The sequence below is a fragment of the Oncorhynchus kisutch genome, linkage group LG23 (genome assembly GCF_002021735.2).
Source record: "Oncorhynchus kisutch isolate 150728-3 linkage group LG23, Okis_V2, whole genome shotgun sequence".
Lineage (NCBI taxonomy): Eukaryota > Metazoa > Chordata > Actinopteri > Salmoniformes > Salmonidae > Oncorhynchus > Oncorhynchus kisutch.
Window position 1 is genome coordinate 34879745 of NC_034196.2, and position 25034 is coordinate 34904778.

At 42.7% G+C, this 25034-nt stretch overlaps 1 protein-coding gene across 7 annotated transcripts in view; it reads left to right on the forward strand.

Moving 5' to 3' along the window:
- rapgef1b (Rap guanine nucleotide exchange factor (GEF) 1b) overlaps window positions 1-25034 on the forward strand; it is an 85293-nt gene that overhangs the window by 14005 nt on the left and 46254 nt on the right. The gene's annotated exons all lie outside the window — the stretch shown is intronic.

A 25034-nucleotide genomic window follows, 5' to 3' on the forward strand; every position in this document is an offset into this window, starting at 1 on the left:
CAGATGGAATGGTGTATCACTGCAAAATCCTGTGGTTTTGTGTGCCTTGAACTCAGACAGTGTCACCAGTAAAGCACCTTCACACCTCCTCCTCCATGCTTCACGGTGGGAACCACACATGCAGAGATCATCCGTTCACCCACTCTGCGTCTTACAAAGACACGGCGGTTAGAACCAAACATCTCAAATTTGGACTCATCAGATCAAAGGACGAATTTCCACCGGTCTAATGGCCATTGCTTGTGTTTCTTGGCCCAAGCAAGTCTCTTTAGTGGTTTCTTTGCAGCAATTTGACCAAGAAGGCCTGATTCATGCAGTCTCCTCTGAACTGCTACAATCTGAGGTGCAGTTACATTCATTAGAGTTATCATCTGCAGCAGAGGTAACTCTGGGTCTTCCTTTCCTGTCGCAGTCCTCATGAGAGCCAGTTTTCTCATAGCGCTTGATGGTTTTTGTTACTGCACCTGAACATTTTTCAAAGTTCATGAAATTTTCCAGATTGACTGGCCTTCATGTCTTAAAGTAATGATGGACTGTCATTTCTCTGGTTATTTGAGCTGTTCTTGCTATAATATGGGCTTGGTCTTTTACCAGATATGGCTAACACAACTGATTGTCTGAAATGCATTTAGAAGGAAAGAAATTCCACAAATGAACTTTTAACAAGGCACACCTGTTAATCGAAATGTATTCCAGGTGACTACCTCGTGAAGCTGGTTGACAGAATGCCCAGAGTGTGCAAAGCTGTCAAGGCAAAGGGTGGCTGCTTTGAAGATTGCCAAATGTAAAACATATTTTTAGATGTTTAACACTTTTTTTGGTTTCGACATGATTCCATGTGTATTGTTTCATAGTTTTGATGTCTTCACTATTATTCTAGAAAATAGTAAAAAATAAAGAAAACTCATTGAATGAATAGGTGTGTCCAAACTTTTGGCTGGTACTGTGTGTGTGTTTTATATGTGTGTGTGTATATGTTATGGTATGGAAGAGAAGCTAAGTCCTAGCCCCAGAGAGAGGGAGATATGCTGCCTGCATGATACGACACCGACATTAATTTCTTTATACCTGTCAGATAAGCTACTGCGTCTGCTATACAGATAGAAGCGTAAAACAGTCTTCCGCGCCTCAAGTTCAACTGTCGGAGTAAGTTGGAGTGCCTGTGAGCACTACCTTCATCAGGAATGCAAATAGTTACCTTTCGGCGACATTTGCCGTTTTGAATCCAAAATGGGTGACCTACGTGATTTGTGTAGATCCGATGAGAAAAGTTTGAGAGGGGGGCTTTGGAACACTACTGGCTGTAATCGAACGAGTGATGCGCATTTGTAGCAATACTGGCTGTATCCAAGGCTCAGCTAATCGTTTACATAACAACAGAATGCAGTACAGAGACTGAGGAGAGAAGCGACAACCAATTTGCTAGTTACAGCATCAACGCGTGCTCTGGAACGACAGCAGAAAGTGCAAAGTCAGTTTACCAGTTACAGCAGCACGTCCCCTGAACGATAACAAAGAGGTAGGTGAGAAGCCTGACCATGGGTACGGGAGAGAAGGTGATGAAGCGTACTTCATGAGCTGTAACCAAAAAACAACTAACATTTAGTTAGTTTAGATGACTGAGAAAGTGTGGTGGAACAAGTGTGGTGGAAAGTTGCTGGCATTATATCTTGCTAGCTGGATCGAATTCTCAGTTAGCCAGAGAAATGTTGAGCAGCATTAGCCAACTTAACTGTTCAAATAATTGAGTTTATGGTGTGAAAATTAGCTGGCTAATAAAGTTTACATTTTTTTTTTTAAAAGCTAATCTGATGTTAATAACCTAACGTTAGTAACCTAACCAATTCGCTAAGGTAACGTAAACTCACTCACGTTTGTACATCGCCTTGGTCCAATTGACCTTATTTTAGCACCCCAAAAACGTAATACTTCCAGATCAACTGTAATATCAATACCATTGTAAAGCACAATTTCTCCTCTTTCCAACAAAATGAATGACATGACCTCCACGCTGCCCGTTTCTGCATAATTCAAGCAGGCAATGAGCTCCGTCTGATCTTTTTATAAATGGTGGGTGGGGAAGCGAAACTAATGCGTGATAGTGAGAAGGAGAGATGTCGTGTGGGAAAACTGCTTTTTTCCCCTCAATCTGTCCAATTTATCAACTTATCCCCTCTAAAATGTAAATTAAACAAGAGTTTATATAATGTGTCATTACATACCTATTTGAAGGTTTGTGTCGAATTTGAATCGTTTTTTTAGGGCGGTGCTAAAGTGATCTTCAGAAGTAAACATTGTCTTTTGAAAGTCATGATCGCTTGCAGTGACGACGCAAAAAATGACTAGGTATCCCCCTTACCCCCGTCACTGTCCATTTCTTGTTTTTAAACAAAGAGAGAAGTGCTACACCTGGTGGAGAGAGATTGTAAGACCGAAATAGTTGCCGTAACGTACAGCACGCGTAAAGCATGACACGTCACGATGTTGCTTACTGGAACCTGGAAATCTGTGTGAAATGTTAACTAGTTAACGAACTAATGTTTTCTCTTTACAGTATGTGGTTAATTTTCAGAATGAGAGAATTAGGTTAAAATGAGGCGTTGCTTGTTAAACAAGTGGATTCAGGGATTAAGTGGAGCTGGAGCTGGGCCTGGCTTAAGATGGATGCCACTATGGAGGTGAAAGGAACACCAGACACTTCCCTCTTTCTCACTTTTTCAATACAGTGGATAAAAAAAGGTATGCCAGGTATACTCTGCCTGAAAGAGATCAATTATGCCAACAAAGGGTATCATAATCTGCTGGCATATTGTAGAACAGATGTCCACAGGCAGAAAGTGTACAATATAATAATGTGCAGTGTAGCCCAAAGATATTGCTTTTGTTGTGTTGAAATTGACAGTAACACGTGTGAGTGAGGGGGGATTATTATTATTATTTTTTTTGAATGTTATTTTTACACACATGTAGCCTTGTTCACTTGATCGATGTCTACTATAGTGGCCACTATAGTAGAGCAGAAATAGAATGCCTGTTTGTTTCATTCTATTTATACTTTAAGATGTTTTTTTCCCTCCCAAGTGTAGTAGTGTGTGGGTGGTCACAAGCAGTCTATTATGAAGGCTCTCATGGCTAACTGCAATATTAGTGTATTATCAAGACTTGAGTGTCATTTGCAGTAAAGTCTAGGCAACAAATAACATTGGATTTCTTTCTTTACATTTTATATTGATATTTATTTTACAACTGGCCTACTTATAACCATTTTACAACGGGCCTACTTATAACCATTTTACAACGGGCCTACTTATAACCATTTTACAACGGGACTACTTATAACCATTTTACAACGGGACTACTTATAACCATTTTACAACGGGACTACTTATAACCATTTTACAACGGGACTACTTATAACCATTTTACAACGGGACTACTTATAACCATTTTACAACGGGACTACTTATAACCATTTTACAACGGGACTACTTATAACCATTTTACAACGGGACTACTTATAACCATTTTACAACGGGCCTACTTCGAGCAATAGAAAAAATGATTAGTCCTGTAAAGTAAGTGCTTTATTAAAAAGCGTAGTAGACTACTGAGAGATGGTGTTGAGTAAATGTTATTTCATTTTTTTAATTGAACCTTTATTTAACTAGGCAACAAATTCTTATTTACGATGACGGCCTAGGAACAGTGGGCAGATCGCCAGATGTTTACCTTGCCAGCTTGGGGATTCGACCTAGCAACCTTTTGGTTAGTGGCACAACGCTCTAACCACTAGGCTACCTGCCACACCTTGGCATGCACATGGTGATATTAGTCTTGTGTGCGGGGGCTCGGCCATGGAAACCCCATTTCATGAAGCTTCCGACGAACAGTTCTTGTGCTGACATTGCTTCCAACGTCAGTGCTACGTGCTTGCTTCATCACTCGGTGGTCCCGTTCTGTGAGCTTGTGTGGCCTACCACTTCACGGCTGAGCCATTATTGCTTCTAGATGTCTCCACTTCACAATAACAGCACTTACAGTTGACCGGGGCAGCTCTAGCAGGGCAGAAATTTGACAAACTGACGGTGCCATGTTGAAAGTCACTGAGCTCTTCTGTAAGGCCATTGTACTGCCAATGGTCAACTACTCTAAAGATAGATCACTAACTCTTAAGATAATACCCTGCTCTGTATCTCCAAGCCATAATAAATATCTTTGTGAAATAGTTGCTATTGAGCTCATAGAGTTGAAAAATAAAACATTTACCTACAGAAAGCTGAGAACATCCTCTCTCCATCTGTGACAACAGGATAGCTGTGTTTTTCCAGCAATTGGATAAAAAAGTGGTATACAATCAGAGCACGTCTTTCTCCGGGAGCATTTGAAAGGAGAGAGAAAGTGTCTCGCTCGACACAGCAGCAGGCCCCAGTGAAACAGGTACAGGGGCAGGCAGACACTTTCATTACAGGAATCATGAGGATAATGTACTTTACTGTTTGACCAAATCATGGTTTTAGCCTCCTAAACAAAATCGGACGTTTTCAGTGAGGTGAATGAATGTGCAGCATGCACCAATGCAACCAATACATTTTTTTTACTACTACAGCCGGGTGTCCTATAGGTTGCAAAATACGACTAAATGTAGGCTTTTCACTATAGGCGTACTCTAACTTTCGTTTTACTTAAATTAAAAAGGCCTCAATCTTTGCGATCAACAGTAACCTAGGCCAAGGCTCCTCTCTCGCTATGCTCACCAGCGTGGCAGGCCTGGACAATTTGGCCGGCTATAATTTTATTCATCAGCTTTTCATAAATGTTATCGTCCAAAAGCAGGCAATCACCGGCTAACGGAAACCCTGCACCCCAGTGGTTTTCCATAGCCCCCTTGTGGATCTGGGTACATCCTGCAGGAGTCTGTGTGTGTAGTGTAATGTGATGTATGTGGTGTGGTGTAGTGTAAATGACTCTAAACCTCATATTATGTGTAATGTTTCTGTAGCTGGAGAGGAGGGGAGGGGAGCAGACATAGCACTGGCTTGGGCTGACTAGGGGATGGGACAAGGCATGTGGGGAATGTGAAACTTCAGGGCTCCCTGTTTAGGCATGTCGGGGGAGGGGGGGGTGAAAAGGGGTATTCCTTCCTCCACTAATCCATTTCTGAATCTTAGTTGAAATAGTAAGCAGAGAAGGGTGTTGTGAGCTCTCTCCCTCCTCTCTTCCTTTCCCAACCCCACGGCAGCCCTGTGACCACTCACCAATCTCTCAGACACCTGTGTCACACAGTATGACACACAACCACGCACACACACTAGTCATCCCATCAGGCAGTGCGGCGGTTGGTTGCTTTTAGCCCCTCTAGGAAGTGTGTGGGCTTTCTGCTTGAGTACATCGGGCTTAGCCTGACCCACTTCCTCATGTCCTCGTCCTCTCCTGTTGCAACAGGCCGTCTGGAGGCTAGACCACGGCAGGGATCTCTCCTGGCCAGTCCTGCCCACTCAGAACATCTCATATGTGGAAGGATTCCCAGCTGATGCCCACTATCTCTCCATAGTCCTCATCTCTCTCAGCACTGACAGTGTGAGCTGAATGACCAGAGGAGGATTGTATAGTGAGTGACGGAGAGATGGGCTAGTAGTACTATCTTCTCTACAATGTGCTAAAGGTAATTTACTCATATCATCATCAGTGCTTGCTCACACTTAAGTAGTGCTGAAGTACTAGGAGAGAAGCGACAACCAATTTGCTAGTTACAGCATCAACGCGTGCTCTGGAACGACAGCAGAAAGTGCAAAGTCAGTTTACCAGTTACAGCAGCACGTCCCCTGAACGATAACAAAGAGGTAGGTGAGAAGCCTGACCATGGGTACGGGAGAGAAGGTGATGAAGCGTACTTCATGAGCTGTAACCAAAAAACAACTAACATTTAGTTAGTTTAGATGACTGAGAAAGTGTGGTGGAACAAGTGTGGGCATACTTATAACCATTTTACAACGGGCATACTTATAACCATTTTACAACGGTCTACTTATAACCATTTTACAACGGGCATACTTAAAACCATTTTACAACGGGCCTACTTAAAACCATTTTACAACGGGCCTACTTATAACCATTTTACAATGGGCCTACTTATAACCATTTTACAACGGGCATACTTATAACCATTTTACAACGGGCCTACTTAAAACCATTTTACAACGGGCCTACTTATAACCATTTTACAACGGGCCTACTTATAACCATTTTACAACGGTCTACTTATAACCATTTTACAACGGGCATACTTATAACCATTTTACAACGGGCATACTTATAACCATTTTACAACGGTCTACTTATAACCATTTTACAACGGGCATACTTTTAACCATTTTACAACGGGCCTACTTAAAACCATTTTACAACGGGCCTACTTATAACCATTTTACAATGGGACTACTTATAACCATTTTACAGTGGGCCTACTTATAACCATTTTACAATGGGCCTACTTATAACCATTTTACATTGGGCCTACTTATAACCATTTTACAACGGGCCTACTTATAACCATTTTACAACGGGACTACTTATAACCATTTTACAACGGGACTACTTATAACCATTTTACAACGGGACTACTTATAACCATTTTACAACGGGACTACTTATAACCATTTTACAACGGGACTACTTATAATCATTTTACAACGGGACTACTTATAACCATTTTACAACGGGACTACTTATAACCATTTTACAACGGGACTACTTATAACCATTTTACAACGGGACTACTTATAACCATTTTACAACGGGACTACTTATAACCATTTTACAACGGGCCTACTTATAACCATTTTACAACGGGCCTACTTATAACCATTTTACAACGGGACTACTTATAACCATTTTACAACGGGACTACTTATAACCATTTTACAACGGGACTACTTATAACCATTTTACAACGGGACTACTTATAACCATTTTACAACGGGACTACTTATAACCATTTTACAACGGGCCTACTTCGAGCAATAGAAAAAATGATTAGTCCTGTAAAGTAAGTGCTTTATTAAAAAGCGTAGTAGACTACTGAGAGATGGTGTTGAGTAAATGTTATTTCATTTTTAAAATGAACCTTTATTTAACTAGGCAACAAATTCTTATTTACGATGACGGCCTAGGAACAGTGGGCAGATCGCCAGATGTTTACCTTGCCAGCTTGGGGATTCGACCTAGCAACCTTTTGGTTAGTGGCCCAACGCTCTAACCACTAGGCTACCTGCCACACCTTGGCATGCACATGGTGATATTAGTCTTGTGTGCGGGGGCTCGGCCATGGAAACCCCATTTCATGAAGCTTCCGACGAACAGTTCTTGTGCTGACATTGCTTCCAACGTCAGTGCTACGTGCTTGCTTCATCACTCGGTGGTCCCGTTCTGTGAGCTTGTGTGGCCTACCACTTCACGGCTGAGCCATTATTGCATCTAGATGTCTCCACTTCACAATAACAGCACTTACAGTTGACCGGGGCAGCTCTAGCAGGGCAGAAATTTGACAAACTGACGGTGCCATGTTGAAAGTCACTGAGCTCTTCTGTAAGGCCATTGTACTGCCAATGGTCAACTACTCTAAAGATAGATCACTAACTCTTAAGATAATACCCTGCTCTGTATCTCCAAGCCATAATAAATATCTTTGTGAAATAGTTGCTATTGAGCTCATAGAGTTGAAAAATAAAACATTTACCTACAGAAAGCTGAGAACATCCTCTCTCCATCTGTGACAACAGGATAGCTGTGTTTTTCCAGCAATTGGATAAAAAAGTGGTATACAATCAGAGCACGTCTTTCTCCGGGAGCATTTGAAAGGAGAGAGAAAGTGTCTCGCTCGACACAGCAGCAGGCCCCAGTGAAACAGGTACAGGGGCAGGCAGACACTTTCATTACAGGAATCATGAGGATAATGTACTTTACTGTTTGACCAAATCATGGTTTTAGCCTCCTAAACAAAATCGGACGTTTTCAGTGAGGTGAATGAATGTGCAGCATGCACCAATGCAACCAATACATTTTTTTTACTACTACAGCCGGGTGTCCTATAGGTTGCAAAATACGACTAAATGTAGGCTTTTCACTATAGGCGTACTCTAACTTTCGTTTTACTTAAATTAAAAAGGCCTCAATCTTTGCGATCAACAGTAACCTAGGCCAAGGCTCCTCTCTCGCTATGCTCACCAGCGTGGCAGGCCTGGACAATTTGGCCGGCTATAATTTTATTCATCAGCTTTTCATAAATGTTATCGTCCAAAAGCAGGCAATCACCGGCTAACGGAAACCCTGCACCCCAGTGGTTTTCCATAGCCCCCTTGTGGATCTGGGTACATCCTGCAGGAGTCTGTGTGTGTAGTGTAATGTGATGTATGTGGTGTGGTGTAGTGTAAATGACTCTAAACCTCATATTATGTGTAATGTTTCTGTAGCTGGAGAGGAGGGGAGGGGAGCAGACATAGCACTGGCTTGGGCTGACTAGGGGATGGGACAAGGCATGTGGGGAATGTGAAACTTCAGGGCTCCCTGTTTAGGCATGTCGGGGGAGGGGGGGGTGAAAAGGGGTATTCCTTCCTCCACTAATCCATTTCTGAATCTTAGTTGAAATAGTAAGCAGAGAAGGGTGTTGTGAGCTCTCTCCCTCCTCTCTTCCTTTCCCAACCCCACGGCAGCCCTGTGACCACTCACCAATCTCTCAGACACCTGTGTCACACAGTATGACACACAACCACGCACACACACTAGTCATCCCATCAGGCAGTGCGGCGGTTGGTTGCTTTTAGCCCCTCTAGGAAGTGTGTGGGCTTTCTGCTTGAGTACATCGGGCTTAGCCTGACCCACTTCCTCATGTCCTCGTCCTCTCCTGTTGCAACAGGCCGTCTGGAGGCTAGACCACGGCAGGGATCTCTCCTGGCCAGTCCTGCCCACTCAGAACATCTCATATGTGGAAGGATTCCCAGCTGATGCCCACTATCTCTCCATAGTCCTCATCTCTCTCAGCACTGACAGTGTGAGCTGAATGAACAGAGGAGGATTGTATAGTGAGTGACGGAGAGATGGGCTAGTAGTACTATCTTCTCTACAATGTGCTAAAGGTCATTTACTCATATCATCATCAGTGCTTGCTCACACTTAAGTAGTGCTGAAGTACTTGGCTGATCTGGGGCTGTATGTGCTTTGAGTATCTCTGTCTGAAGAGCTTTAGAGGCTCTCTCTCTATCTCTCTCTCTCTCTTCTCTCTGTCTTTCTGTCTCCCTCTCTTCCTCCCCCACCTCTCTGTCTTTCTCTCTCTCCACCACCAAACAGTGGTTCACATCATACAGAGCTACTACTGACATAGGGCCTAGTGTATATCTCCCTGGATCAGATGATATATGTATCTCTGCTCTCAGCTACTGTTAGATCTACTGACAGTATTTATATCAATACAGAAAAGGCCCTAAAGTCCATAAACAAGAGGAAAGATGGCTAATAAAGTGGCACCATTTCAGAATAAGAGACAAGAAGGACAAGGGGTCATCTCATTTTTCACCTCTCATTCATTTTCCTGCCATGTAGCTGACGTATGGACATTTCTGTCAGTTTGTAGCTGACGTACGGACATTTCTGTCAGTTTGTAGCTGACGTACGGACATTTCTGTCAGTTTGTAGCTGACGTACGGACATTTCTGTCAGTTTGTAGCTGACGTACGGACATTTGTATCTGTAGCTGATGTACGGACATTTCTGTCAGTTTGTAGCGGACGTATGGTACGGACATTTCTGTGAGTTTGTAGCTGACGTACGGTACGGACATTTCTGTCAGTTTGTAGCTGACGTACGGTACGGACATTTCTGTCAGTTTGTAGCTGACGTACGGTACGGACATTTCTGTCAGTTTGTAGCTGACGTACGGTACGGACATTTCTGTCAGTTTGTAGCTGACGTACGGTACGGACATTTCTGTCAGTTTGTAGCTGACGTACGGTACGGACATTTCGGTTCGCTTGAATTCCATGTTCTGGTTCACTTTTTTAGGACAATGTAAACTCAAAGCTCTCCAGGTTCGATTGTCATTATTCCTGTACCGCACACTAGACTACTGCAACACCATTTCCCCTGCCATAAACAATCACATTGGTGCCACAAAAGAGAGGAAGGGGAAAAAAATTGGGTATTGATTAACGATTGTCAAGGACGCACAGACATTTTTAGTTCAGATGATTTGTTTGCAATATATGTGATCTATATACAGTACCAGTCACAAGTTTGGACCCACCTACTTATTCAATGGTTTTTCTTTCTTTTTACATTTTCTACATTGTATATTGCAATAAACCCTTGAATGAGTAGGTGTGTCCACACTTTTGACTGGTACTGTATATGTGATCTATAGGCTAAGAGCTTCATAAACTGCTTATGATTGTGGGGTTTGAATAGTGTGAGAAGGCTATATTTGGTGAGAATCACAGCATAAGGTTGTATAAACAACCATAGGGTATAAACATATATTCTAGCTCTTAAAGGAGCAGTAACCTACCTTGGGTGTACAATTTTCATTTATTCTGCAGTTATTCTATTGCTATTTATTCTGTTACCAAACAAATGACAATTTATGTCTCATATTTTAACTGAATGCAATCTATTAGCTTCCAAAATGTAAGTAGGTATATCTAGCTGTCCGACAACACATTCTGGTGTAATGACTTGTCCTGCACTTTGTTAAAACCCAGCCTGCTTGAGTGAATGTTTGAAAAACATCTTGGTTCCTTTTATAAACATAGCAATGTGAATGCAAAGAGGACTTCTGCATGGTGCAGCTTTAAAAACCTGCTATATGTAAAATATTGTGCGCTGTAGCTGGGAAAATAAATATATGTATCTCTGCATGACAAGATAATGATGTTTGTTTCCAACATTAGGGCTGTTTTCCTAAAGAAGTTAAATCTTGCCACGATACGAGTATCGCGATAATTGTCCCAGCCCTAATTTCTATTTGTTTGTGATGCTTTAGTTAGTCTGCTTTTCTCAGGTGACCTGCTGCAAGCCCAGTCTCTCTCTCACTTGAAGTGTATGCGTGTCATGCATCTAATTTCTGTGTATGTGTGCATTGTGAGCCTGGCGATCCTAGGTTAGTCAGCATGTTGCATACCCAGGCAGCTCATGACTGTGAAGCCGGGTAGAGAGGATGGGAGGGAGCCGGCGGGGGGAGGGGCAGGAAATAGTGGCAGTGACCTGGCTGGCGTCAGGGGGGACGGAGCAGGAGGGGTACCCAGGCTGGAATGACACACAACCAGGCCACACACACCGCACACACGCACATCCATCCATCCAGCTAGAACAGTAGAAAACGTGACCACGTGACAGGGCCTACTGACTGGAGGTCATGTGACAGAAATTCTATAATAACCATAATTCTATCCTTGGCTCTGTGGACATCATGGCGTGAAGGAGTTTAGGCCTACATGTATGGTCTGTCTGTCTGAGAGAGTGTGCTTGTTGTTTATGCTAGCATTTGGGTCACAGCCTCAATAGTAAAAGCTCTCTGCAAAGGCTTGTGAGCCATTTGACTGCAGTCCAGTTGGTTCATTCTTTCTTGTATTTGAGTCTTTTTGTTGAGTCAGGATGAATAGCCACATGAATAACCTTGTGTGTGTGTGTGTGTGTGTGTGTGTGTGTGTGTACAGGACAATTGAATGACCCAGTACCAAGGCACCGTGCTGTCCCCATGGACACCCATACTGAGCTGGTGGCGTGCCAAGTGTTCCCATAAACTAATACCCCCCCCATCCCTACTGTCCATGATAAGACCTCAACCCAGATCTGATCCATATCAATAGAAGGATGAACATTCAAGAGAACACAAAGACCCTCAAAAGGATCTGTCTTCAAAAGTACATTTTACATGGATTCTATATAGGAGTACACACACAATGCTTGGGAAGCCCACTGCGCTTGGGAGCATTCAATCCAATTAATTTAACTTTATTGGGAGCATGTCGAAAAGGGTAACGTACTTTGGAACTTCAGTTTCATCCCTGCTATGGAATATAAATCGTTGCCAGATAATCTGACCTAGTGTTTTTCCAGTCAGTTGCATTTGGATTGGTTATAGGCCCAGGAGGCTTGATGTTAGTTGCTGGGCTGGTTGAATATGCTGAATAGGCTATACAGGACACACGCAGGTCTTTCGTTTGTAACACCAGGCTATTCACTTTGATTGTGTGTGTGTGGAGAGATGCATAGATTTCATGTTTTGTGTATTTGTTTTTTTCACTCCCCAAGGCAGAGAGAGAGAGCGATCGCAACTTTTGTTGTCTCCATACTTAGTTGAACAGAGGAGACATTGAGGCATGTCTAAGGTCAATGTTTATGTGTGTCCCACACAATGTACACACAAGACATTATACCAGCCTTTTCCTTACTGTCAAAGTGCTGCTGTCCTACATTTTACACAGAATAGCTCCTCTGAGTCTGAATAGGTGTTTAAGCATGTTTCTTAAGACTGTCCTGATGATAATATAATAGGCCTGTATTACCCTAAAGCACACGTCTCATGGTTCCACTCTTCCAAGGAAGACCTTTGATTAAATGGGATCATTGGAGTCCTAACACAGTGTATTGGAATGTAATTAGTGGCCTATGGCTCATTCAGTGTTTGTACAACATGTAGCTTAAGTTACTTATTTTATTAACCTTATAAAGTTCTGTGGCGGTGGTTTCCTGATGTCAAATAATATAATATTCAAGAGCTTTTAATTTCCTGTTTTAGAGTAGGGGTGTGAAAGTTTAGACATTCAAACTTTTTAAAGGAAGTCGGATCCTTAATGTTAGGAAAAATCCTTAACCGTTTTTTACTGCCACAAAGTTTAATTCTCAGTGCACTTATCACAAAACATTATTTTTCATGTTATATCCTAGCTAGACAATAGGCTATAAAGGCCTGGGGAAAGTTGTGTGAACTTTAGGCTACTTTGGTGAACTTGTGAGGCATCAAGACATTGCGAGATACAGAGTACTAAGATATTGTTTGTCTGCCCCCCTCTTCTCTCCCTTGTGCTGATTCGGCTGCTCTTGCTCTTCACTAATGATGTGTGTTCAGTCTTCGGTCTGTTGCGTGTTGAATATTCTAGCCTATTCATTGATGATAAGCTTTGTTTTACTGAAGTTGCAAGACATTGCAAGCCCAAAAATGTAAAGATACAGCATTCCATTGCAAGATACAGTTTTTAATAGGCCTAGTGCACGGTTTTGACTGTCTGTCTGGTGGCCTACCTGCATATGCAGTTGAAGTCTGAAGTTTGCATACACCTTAGCCAAACACATTTAAACTCAGTTTTTCACAATTCCTGACATTTAATCCTCATAAAAATTACCTGTCTTAGGTCAGTTAGGATCATCACTTTATTTTAAGAATGTGAAATGTCAGAATAATAGTAGAATGATTTATTTAATATTTTATTTCTTTCATCACATTCCCAGTGGGTCAGAAGTTTACATACACTCAATTAAATCAAATCAAATTTTATTGGTCACATACACATGGTTAGCAGATGTTAATGCGAGTGTAACGAAATGCTTGTACTTCTAGTTCCGACCATGCAGTAATATCTAACAAGTAATCGAACAATTTCACAACAACTACCTTATACACACAAGTGTAAAGGAATTAATAAGAATATGTACATATAAATATATGGATGAGCGATAGCTGAACGGCATAGGCAAGATGCAGTAGATGGTATAGAGTACAGTATATACATATGAGATGAGTAAAGTAGGGTATGTAAACATTATATAAAGTGGCATATTATACTGCATGGCACAGTGTGGAAATGATAATAAAAGTACAGGAAATTTAGAAATTGATCAATATCCTGAATTATGTTTGTTTGGAGTTGGATTGAACAGTATAAATGGAAAAGCCCCATTTTAAAATAAATTATTTGTGTTTCCATCCTTGGGTCATGAACTACTCATAAAGCATATTTAGAACTTTTATTATTCAAGAACCGGTTTCCTTCTTCTCCGGGAACTGAATTAGGAAGGACGCTTTTATTTTTGTAGTGACTGGGTGTATAGATACACCACCCAAAGTGTAATTAATAACTTCAATGTCTGCTTTTTTTATTTGTACCCATCTACCAATAGTTGCCCTTCTTTGCAAGGCATTGGAAAAACTCCCTGGTCTTTTGTGGTTGAGTGTTGGAAATTCACTGCTTGACTGAGGGACCTTACAGATAATTGTATGTGTGGGGTACAGAGATAATGTAGTAGATTATGATAGATAATAGATAATGTAGATTCAAAAATCTTGTTAAACACTATTATTGCACACCATGCAATTTATGTGACTTGTTAAGCACATGTTTACTCCTGAATTTAGGCTTACCATAAGAAAGGAGTTGAATACTTATTGACTAAAGACATTTCAGCTTTAAATTTTGTATTTATTTGTACAAATTTCAACAATGAAATTATTCCACTTTGACATTATGGGGTATTGTGTATAGGCCAGTAACAAAAAAAAATCTAATTGTAATCTGCAACAAAATGTGGGAAAAGTCGGGGCCTCCTGAGTGGCGCAGTGGTCTAAGGCTCCGCATCGCAGTGCTAGAGGCATCACAACAGGTGACACAGGGTTTGATCCCGGGCTGTGTTGCAGCCAGCCGCGACCGGGAGACCAATGAGGGTTTGTCCGGCTGGATGTCCTTGTCCCATCGCGCTCTAGCGACTCCTTGTGGCTGTACAGTGTTTCCTCCGACACATTGGTGTGGCTGGCTTCCGGGTTAAGCAAGCAGTGTGTCAGGAAGCAGTGCGGCTGGGGGGGGTTGTGTTTCGGATGACGCGTGGCTCTTGACCTTCGCCTCTCCTGAGTCCATACGAGAGTTGCAGTGATGGGACAAGACTGTAACTACCAATAGGATATCACGAAATCGTGGAGAAAAATAAAAAGGGGTAATAAAATAAAAGTGGAAAAAGTCAAGGGGTTTAAATACTTTCTGAAGGCACTGTAATTGACAGAGCTGGATTTCCCCCTGATAGTCACATGATAGGCATACTCCCCTATCAGACTTGGGCATCTCCTCTTGTAGACATCTGCAGGCCTTATAGTTGTCATCTTTGAAACTTGAGGTTAGAGCCGAAGCATTTCAGGTTTGTCAGAAATACATTGTATGGGGACATCACAGCCATAGAGGGACATCAAAACACCGTAACACACTTGTCCATTATAATATTGTACAATGGGTAGTTCTAATCCTGGATGCTGATTGGTTAAATCCTCATTCCAGCCGGTGTCTATTCCACAAGTTACCCCTGACTGAAGCTATGATGTTGAAATGCCTATTTACTCTGTTCCATCTCACTGCGCAATCCACTGTCTCATCAGCCCAGCCAGACAATTTATAAACTTGATCTCCACTATAAAAAGCATCTAGGCAATATCTCCTATTTCTTTTAGACTAACTTTTAGTTTTCGACAGTGGAGATTTGTATAATCCTAACACCGGCTTCTCTGGCATTATCACTTAAGTATAATAGATCACACAGTATTAGTAGATATATCTGTGGTTTACATTCTCACTATGCTCTGTTAGACATGGTCCACCAATCCGTCAGCTCCCAGTTTATTGTTATTTACTCGATGTCAAATGTTGAACTGCATTAAAACTCACTGAAGAACGGAGACGGTGTGTGAGCACGTGTCACGTAGCCTGCGAATAATGAGAGCGTGTGACGGATGGAGGACATAACAGAGATGGAAAAGGAGAGGTTGTCCTGCACATGTCCTAAAGCAAGGTCTGTATGGGTGTAGTTTGGGTAAATAAATGAAAATGTAGTCCTGAGTTGTTATGGTGCGTAGTTAATTCTGTAGGGAATTAGAGTTCACTTACACAGTCAGGGTGTTGTATTTGATTTATTTCAATAAAACATTTATGTAACCAGGCAAGTCAGTGAAAAACATTAAAGGAGCACAGTCCATACTAAGGGGAGGGATCGAGGAATGGGTAGACACACTGGAGGAAGACTTCCCATTCACATGCCTACAAGTCATTTAGTTGACGTGGCATAGTCACACTAGTCTCCTTTTTATTTATTTATTTTATTTCACCTTTATTTAACCAGGTAGGCAAGTTGAGAACAAGTTCTCATTTACAATTGCAACCTGGCCAAGATAAAGCAAAGCAGTTCGACACATACAACAACACAGAGTTACACATGGAGTAAAATAAACATACAGTAGAAAAATAAGTCTATATACGATGTGAGCAAATGAGGTGAGATAAGGTAGGTAAAGGTAAAAAAAAAAGGCCATGGTGGCGAAGTAAATACAATATAGCAAGTAAAACACTGGAATGGTAGATTTGCAGTGGAAGAATATGCGAAGTAGAAATAGAAATAATGGGGTGCAAAGGAGCTAAATAAATAAATACAGTAGGGGAAGAGGTAGTTGTTTGGGCTGAATTATAGATGGGCTATGTACAGGTGCAGTAATCTGTGAGCTGCTCTGACAGCTGGTGCTTAAAGCTAGTGAGGAAGATAAGTGTTTCCAGTTTCAGAGATTTTTGTAGTTCGTTCCAGTCATTGGCAGCAGAGAACTGGAAGGAGAGGCGGCCAAAGAAAGAATTGGTTTTGGGGGTGACCAGAGAGATATACCTGCTGGAGCGCGTGCTACAGGTGGGTGCTGCTATGGTGACCAGCGAGCTGAGATAAGGGGGGACTTTACCTAGCAGGGTCTTGTAGATGACCTGGAGCCAGTGGGTTTGGCGACGAGTATGAAGCGAGGGCCAGCCAACGAGAGCGTACAGGTCGCAGTGGTGGGTAGTATATGGGGCTTTGGTGACAAAACGGATGGCACTGTGATAGACTGCATCCATTTTAATGAGTAGGGTATTGGAGGCTAAGTCGAGGATCGGTAGGATGGTCAGTTTTACGAGGGTATGTTTGGCAGCATGAGTGAAGGATACTTTGTTGCGAAATAGGAAGCCAATTCTAGATTTAACTTTGGATTGGAGATGTTTGATGTGAGTCTCGAAGGAGAGTTCAGTCTAACCAGACACCTAGGTATTTGTAGTTGTCCATATATTCTAAGTCAGAACCGTCCAGAGTAGTGATGCTGGGCAGGTGAAGGCAGCGATCGGTTGAAGAGCATGCATTTAGTTTTACTTGTATTTAAGAGCAGTTGGAGGCCACGGAAGGAGAGTTGTATGGCATTGAAGCTCGTCTGGAGGGTTGTTAACACGTCCAAAGAAGGGCCAGAAGTATACAGAATGGTGTCGTCTGTGTAGAGGTGGATCAGAGACTCACCAGCAGCAAGAGCGAAATCATTGATGTATACAGAGAAGAGTCGGCCCAAGAATTTAACCCTGTGGCACCCCCATAGAGACTGCTAGAGGTCTGGACAACAGGCCCTCTGATTTGACACACTGAACTCTATCAGAGAAGTAGTTGGTGAACCAGGCGATGCAATCATTTGAGAAACCAAGGTTATCAAGTCTGCCGATGAGGATGTGGTGATTGACAGTCGAAAGCCTTGGCCAGGTCAATGAATACGGCTGCACAGTATTGTTTATCAATGGCGGTTAAGATATCGTTTAGGGCCTTAAGCGTGGCTGAGGTGCACCCATGACCAGCTCTGAAACCAGATTGCATAGCGGAAAAGGTGCGGTGGGATTCGAAATGTTCGGTTATCTTTTTGTTGACTTGGCTTTCGAAGACCTTAAAAAGGCAGCGTAGGATAGATATAGGTCTGTAGTAGTTTGGGTCAAGAGTGTTCCCCCCCCCTTAGAAGAGGGGGATGACCGCAGCAGCTTTCCAATCTTTGGGAATCTCAGACGACACAAAAGAGAGGTTGAACAGGCAAGTAATAGGGGTTGCAACATTTTCGGCAGATAATCTGGACCCTTTCTTTCTAAAATTGTCTCTCCCGGCTGATTTGTAGGGGTCCAGATTTTTAAGCTCTTTCAGAACATCAGGTGACCGGATTTGAGAGAAGGGCAAATGGGGAAGGCTTGGGTGAGTTGCTGTGGGGGGTACAGTGCTGTTGACTGGGGTAGGAGTAGCCAGGTGGAAAGCATGGCCAGTTGTAGAAAAATGCTTTTTGAAATTCTCAATTATAGTGGATGTATCGGTGGTGAGTTTCCTATCCTCAGTGTAGTGGGCAACTGGGAGGAGGTGTTCTTATTCTCCATGGACTTTACGGTGTCCCAGAACTTTTTTGAGTTTGTGTTGCCGGAAGCAAATTTCTGCTTGAAAAAGCTAGCTAGCCATGGCTTTTCTAACTGCCTGTGTATATTGGTTTCTAACTTCCCTGAAAAGTTGCATATCACGGGCGCTGTTCGATGCTAATGCAGAACGCCATAGGATGTTTTTGTGTTGGTTAAGGGCAGTCAGGTCTGGAGAGAACCAAGGGCGATATCTGTTCCTGGTTCTAAATTTCTTGAATGGGGCATGCTTATTTAAGATGGTGAGGAAGGCTTTTTTTTATGACCGAGGCATCCTCCACTGACGGGATGAGGTCAATATCCTTCCAGGATACCCGGGCCAGGTCGATTAGAAAGGCCTGCTTGCTGAAGTGTTTCAGGGAGAGTTTGACAGTGCTGAGTGTAGGTCGCTTGACCGCTGACCCATTACGGATGCAGGCAGTGATCGCTGAGATCTTGGTTGAAACAGCAGAGGTGTATTTAGAGGACAAGTTGGTTAGGATGATATCTATGAGGGTGCCCGTGTTTACGGCTTTGGAGTGGTACCTGGTAGGTTCATTGATAATTTGTGTGAGATTGAAGGTATCAAGCTTAGATTGTAGGATTGCTGAGGTGTTCCAGTTTAGGTCACCTAGCAGCACGAGCTCTGAAGATAGATGCGGGGCAATCAGTTCACATATGGTGTCCAGAGCACAGCCAGGGGCAGAGGGTGGTCTATAACAGGCGGCAACGGTGAAATACTTGTTTTTAGAGAGGTGGGTTTTTAAAAGTAGAAATTCAAATTGTTTGGCTACAGACCTGGATAGTAGGACAGAACTCTGCAGGCTATTTCTGCAGTAGATTGCAACACCGCCCCATTTGGCTGTTCTATCTTGTCTGAAAATGTTGTAGTTAGGGATGGAAATTTCAGCGTTTTTGGTGGTCTTCCTGAGCCAGGATTCAGACACGGCTAGGACATCCGGGTTGACAGAGTGTGCTAAAGCTTTATTAAACACATTTAGGAAGGAGGCTTCTAATGTTAACATGCATGAAACCAAGGCTATTACGGTTACAGAAGTCATCATTAGAGAGCGCCTGGGGAATAGGAGTGGAGCTAGGCATGGCAGGGCCTGGATTCACCTCAACATCACCAGAGGAACAGAGGAGGAGTAGGGTGAGGATACAGCTAAAAGCTATGAGAATTGGTTTTCTAGGACGTCCAGAACGGACAGTAAAAGGAGGTTTCTGGAGGGCGATAAAATAGCTTCAAGGTATAATATACAGACAAAGGAATGGTAGGATGTGAATACGGTGGAGGTAAACCTAGGCATTGAGTGATGATGAGAGAGATATTGTCTCTAAAAACATCATTGAAACCAGGTAATGTCATCGCATGTGTGGGTGGTCGAACTGAAAGGTTGGATAAGGTATAATGAGCAGGGCTAGAGGCTCTACAGTGAAATAAACACTAACCAGAACAGCAATGGACAAGGCATATTGACATTAAGGAGAGGCATGCTTAGCCGAGTGATCATACGGGTCCAGTGAGTAGTGAAGTTGGTTGGGGTCACGGCGATTCAGACAGCTAGCCGGGCCATCGGTAGCAAGCTGACAGAGGATGGAGGTCTGTTTTTAACCACCTCGTGCGTTTCAGTCGGTAGATTAGTGGGGTTCCGTGTGGTAGAGGGGACCAACCCAATTGGCAAAATAGATATACATGTAGTTATAGTGACCTAAGAAAACTGTCCGATAGACCTATTCAGATTTCTGACGATTAGCGGGCCGCAGATGGGCGTTCAGGTAACGTCGCAACGGAGGGGCCAGTTGGATAACTCCCTCGGGCAGATAACGTCGGTAGTCCAGTCGTGAAGGCCCAGCGGGGCTCTGCGTCGGCAGTAAAACGTGTCCAGATAGGTGATTATAGCCCAGGAGTGGCTGATGGAACTCTTCAGCTGGCTAGCTCCGGAATAATTGAAAATGTATCCTTCTCTACTATATGGGAGTGGATGGAGAGTGCTTGGTCCCTGGAGTCCCAAAGTGGTGTGTACTGACGCCACACCCCATAACACAATCTGACTTCCTGTCTGCCCCAGTGCTCCTTCCTGTGGCTCATTGTTCTGGAGCGTGGCTCGAAACGGAAGCCCTACAGGAAAAACCCCACCAATCACTGGACAGGACCCAGTCCTCCATGATCCCTGCCAAGCCTACCCCAATATGAGGCAACACATGTATAGACATCAAAACAATGGTGATGCATAAAATCATTCACTCAGCATTCAACTTTTTGGGGGGTCTCACACGTGCCTTGAGAAGTCGTGCATTCCATTCCATTTCTCTGTAGGTTTCTTATTTTAAACTTCACATCTGTTACTCAGTGAGGTCTTCATCTGTGACTAGAACAGCTTGAGTCTAACTGCAACTGGCAGCCTCGGTTCCGCCAGGTCACATGGCACTATTTCAGTAATATACTTCATATATCCTGTAGGGTATCATGATACCCGTATCGCGATACTATTATACCTGATTTTCCTTGGCAAAAAGGAAAACACAAAGCAGACTAAAGTCTTTGGTCCTTTAAAAACCCACTGTATGTGACATATAGTGTGCTTTAGCTTGGAAAAGAAACATGGGATTCTGGGTGACAACAGAATCCCATGACTGTTTTCCTCAGGAAATTCAGTACGCGTCATGTTTTGTTTCATTGCCATGATACCTCGGAGTATCGCAATACTGTTATCGTGACAACCCTAGTATCCTGAATTATAATTCATTTAGCCATGAATATCTATACTACATGTCAGGTCTATGAGTTATGTGGTACACCCGTGATGGTAGCATTCCAGTTCTATCCATTTCTAAGAAGAGTAGTATGTTTATGAAGTTCTAGTGATAGCAGATGCTGCTCTCGTAACCACACTACATCTAGCTGGGTTAATTCTCAGCGGACAGACTTCCCTCCCTCGGCCTGCAACATTTCAGATGCGGGAGTACGACTGCAACAGCTGATTTATCATCTCAATAGTCAGAAATAAGAGTCTCGTTATGTCAGTCACTTAGTGAAGCTGTTATTAATGCTACTTATCGTGGGCTTTTAATTATGCACGTTTCTAAATCACTTGTGTTTTTATACAGTGACACACACACACACACACACACACACACACACACACACACACACAGAGTCTGTAGCTCCCCGAAGAAGAGAACACTCACCAGGAAGTGATCAGTAACTCTCTTAGTCATTCACCATGCATCATTTCTGCTAATATGTGCTTTGAGGAAATGAAGGGAGTCACACTTTAATCGGATGATTCACTCTCATTTAATCACCACCCAATCCTCTCTACTGCTTTTTAGCTGATGTTCTCTCTCCATCTCTCTTCTCTGTGTTGCTCTTTCTCTCTGTTTTTTCACTTGCTCTCCTTCCCTTCTTTCAGTATATTGCTCTCGCTCTCTCTCGCTCTCTTGGTCTCTGTGTGTGTGTGTGTGTGTGTGTGTGTGTGTGTGTGTGTGTGAGGGCTGCTTTGTACTCTTCCCATTACTTAACAGCTGGCACTGAGACCTCTGTGACTTACTGCTGTCATTTAGCCTAGCAACCTCCAATTCCACACATACACTTCCGTTGAACATTCGAGCCCGACTGATAAATCGGTTGACTGATATTATCGGCCGATGTTAGCCTTTCACAGAAATATTTGTATCGGTCTTTATTCCACAGATAAAGGGCCCATTTTATTATATACAGTGGGGCAAAAAAGTATTTAGTCAGCCACCAATTGTGCATGTTCTCCCACTTAAAAAGATGAGAGGCCTGTAATTTTCATCATAGGTACACTTCAACTATGACAGACAAAATGAGAAAAAAAAATCTAGAAAATCACATTGTAGGATTTTTTATGAATTTATTTGCTAATTATAGTGGGAAATAAGTATTTGGTCACCTACAAACAAGCAAGATTTCTGGCTCTCACAGACCTCTTCTTTAAGAGGCTCCTCTGTCCTCCACTCGTTACCTGTATTAATGGCACCTATTTGAACTTGTTATCAGTATAAAAGACACCTGTCCACAACCTCAAACAGTCACACTCCAAACTCCACTATGGCCAAGACCAAAGAGCTGTCAAAGGACACCAGAAACAAAATTGTAGACCTGCACCAGGCTGGGAAGACTGAATCTGCAATAGGTAAGCAGCTTGGTTTGAAGAAATCAACTGTGGGAGCAATTATTAGGAAATGGAAGACATACAAGACCACTGATAATCTCCCTCGATCTGGGGCTCCACGCAAGATCTCACCCCGTGAGGTTAAACTACAGTTGAAGTCTGAAGTTTACATACACTTAGGTTGGAGTCATTAAAACTAATTTTCAACCACTCCACAAATTTCTTGTCCTGACTGACTTGCAAAACTATACTTTGTTAACATCTACTTTGTGCATGACAAATTTGCATCATAATTTTTCAAACATTTGTTTACAGACAGATTATTTCACTTATAATTCACTGTATCACAATTCCAGTGGGTCAGAAGTTTACGTACACTAATTTGACTGTGCCTTTAAACAGCTTGGAAATTCCAGAAAATTATGTTGTGGTTTTAGAAGCTTCTGATAATAATTTTGAGTCAATTGGAGGTGTACCTGTGGATGTATTTCAAGGCCTACCTTCAAACTCAGGCCTCTTTGCTTGATATAATATAATGATAATAATTAGATAATTCATGCCTTACCTTTTGAAGAGCTTCTTCTGTTGGCACACCAATATGTCCCATAAACATAAAAAATTGTCCATTTGTTCGATTTATTCCGTCGTTATTTCTCCAAAATGCCAATTTATTTGGCGCGTTTGATCCAGAAAAACACCGGTTCCAACTCGCGCAACATGACTACAAAATATCTAATAAGTTACCTGTAGTCTTTGTCCAAACATTTCAAACAACTTTCCTAATACAACTTTTGATATTTTTTTAACGTAAATAATCAATATAATTTAAAACGGGATAAACTGCGTTCAATAGCGGATAAAAACAAAGTGGAGCGAGCTTTCAGGTCGCGCTCCCCAACCACAACAGTACACTAGACTCAACCCTCATTCTGAACAGCCCTACTTCTTCATCATCAACCAATTTCTAAAGAATGTTGAAATCCAGTGGAAGCGATAGGAACTGCAAGCAAGTGCCTTACAAATCTAGATCCACATTGAAAACACTTTCACCTAAAAAAAAACTTTTCCTGGATGGTTTGTCCTCTGGGTTTTGCCTGCCAAATAAGTTCTGTTATACTCACAGACATCATTAAAACAGTTTTAGTGTTTGCTATCCAAATCTACTAATAATATGCAGTTTACTTTGGGCACACTTTTCATCCGGACGTGAAAATACCGCCCCCTTACAGACGGTAGGCAATTAAGGTCACAGTTATGAAAACTTAGGACACTAAAGAGGCCTTTCTACAGATTCTGAAAAACACCAAAAGAAAGATGCCCAGGGTCCCTGCTCATCTGCGTGAATGTGCCTTAGGCACGCTGCAAGGAGGCATGAGGACTGCAGATGTGGCCAGGGCAATAAATTGCAATGTCCGTACTGTGAGACGCCTAAGACAGAGCGGACAGCTGATCATCCTCACAGTGGCAGACCACGTATAACAACACCTGCACAGGATCGGTACATCCGAACATCACACCTGTGGGAGAGGTACAGGATGGCGGCAACAACAACTGCCCGAGTTACACCAGGAACGCACAATCCCTCCATCAGTGCTCAGACTGTCCGCAATAGGCTGAGAGAGGCTGGACTGAAGGCTTGTAGGCCTGTTTTAAGGCAGGTCCTCACCAGACATCACCGGCAACAACGTCGCCCAAGGGCACAATCCCACCGTCGTTAGACCAGACAGGACTGGCAAAAAGTGCTCTTCACCGACGAGTCACGGTTTAGTCTCACCAGGGGTGATGGTCAGATTCACGTTTATTGTCGAAGGAATGAGCGTTACACTGAGGCCTGTACTCTGGAGTGGTTCTACTGTAGAATAGGCTGTGCTGCAGCAAATGTAGAGCCAACCTGTCACAAGAAAACTAGTTGCCATGATGAGATGATAGGTCTACATGCATTGTGAACTGCGCTCCATACTGAAATGGGCTGTCTGTCCCCAGCCTGAGCGTTGATGATTGATCATGTAGAGAGAAGGCCATAGAGAAGCCACATTTAGACATTGCGTATAATTTAACAGTTCCATTTCACGTCATGTTGTTCATACAAATCATTTTTTATAATTTATCGGCTTCTTGCAGTTATTTGTCCCGGGACAAGGGAGTGGTTTTGGGCGGTAAATCTCGATAACCGATTTCCTGCCATTCAACCCTGGAATGCTTGTGTTTTTTGTTGTTGACTGGAGGAAAAAGAGACAACACACTGAATGGAGGCCTATGTTGTTTTCCCCTAGTGGTTCTGCAGTGATGATGGTCCACAACCAGATGTCTGTCACTACCATAGAAGTCAAGTCTGGATCTATTAATATGGTCACTACATTGTACAGGGGATTACATCAGCTAAAGAACAGCTCTGTCCTGTCTCTCTTCTCTCATTCACTCTCTCGTTCTCTCTTTTATAACAGGGCTATTTAGTATTTATCTCCTACCTCTGTCTGTCTGTGTGTGTACATCGCGGAGATGGAGTTAGAGGGAGGGGGGAGGTTCTCCAGGGAGGAGAGTAACGGGAAGCACTCTCTTCTCTCCCAAATATCTTCAACACTCAGGCAGCGGCTTGGGGAAACTCCTCTGAATGACTCTGCTATTATGAAGCTGCTGGCAATTATGCAACATAAAGTGATTTTCATCTCTC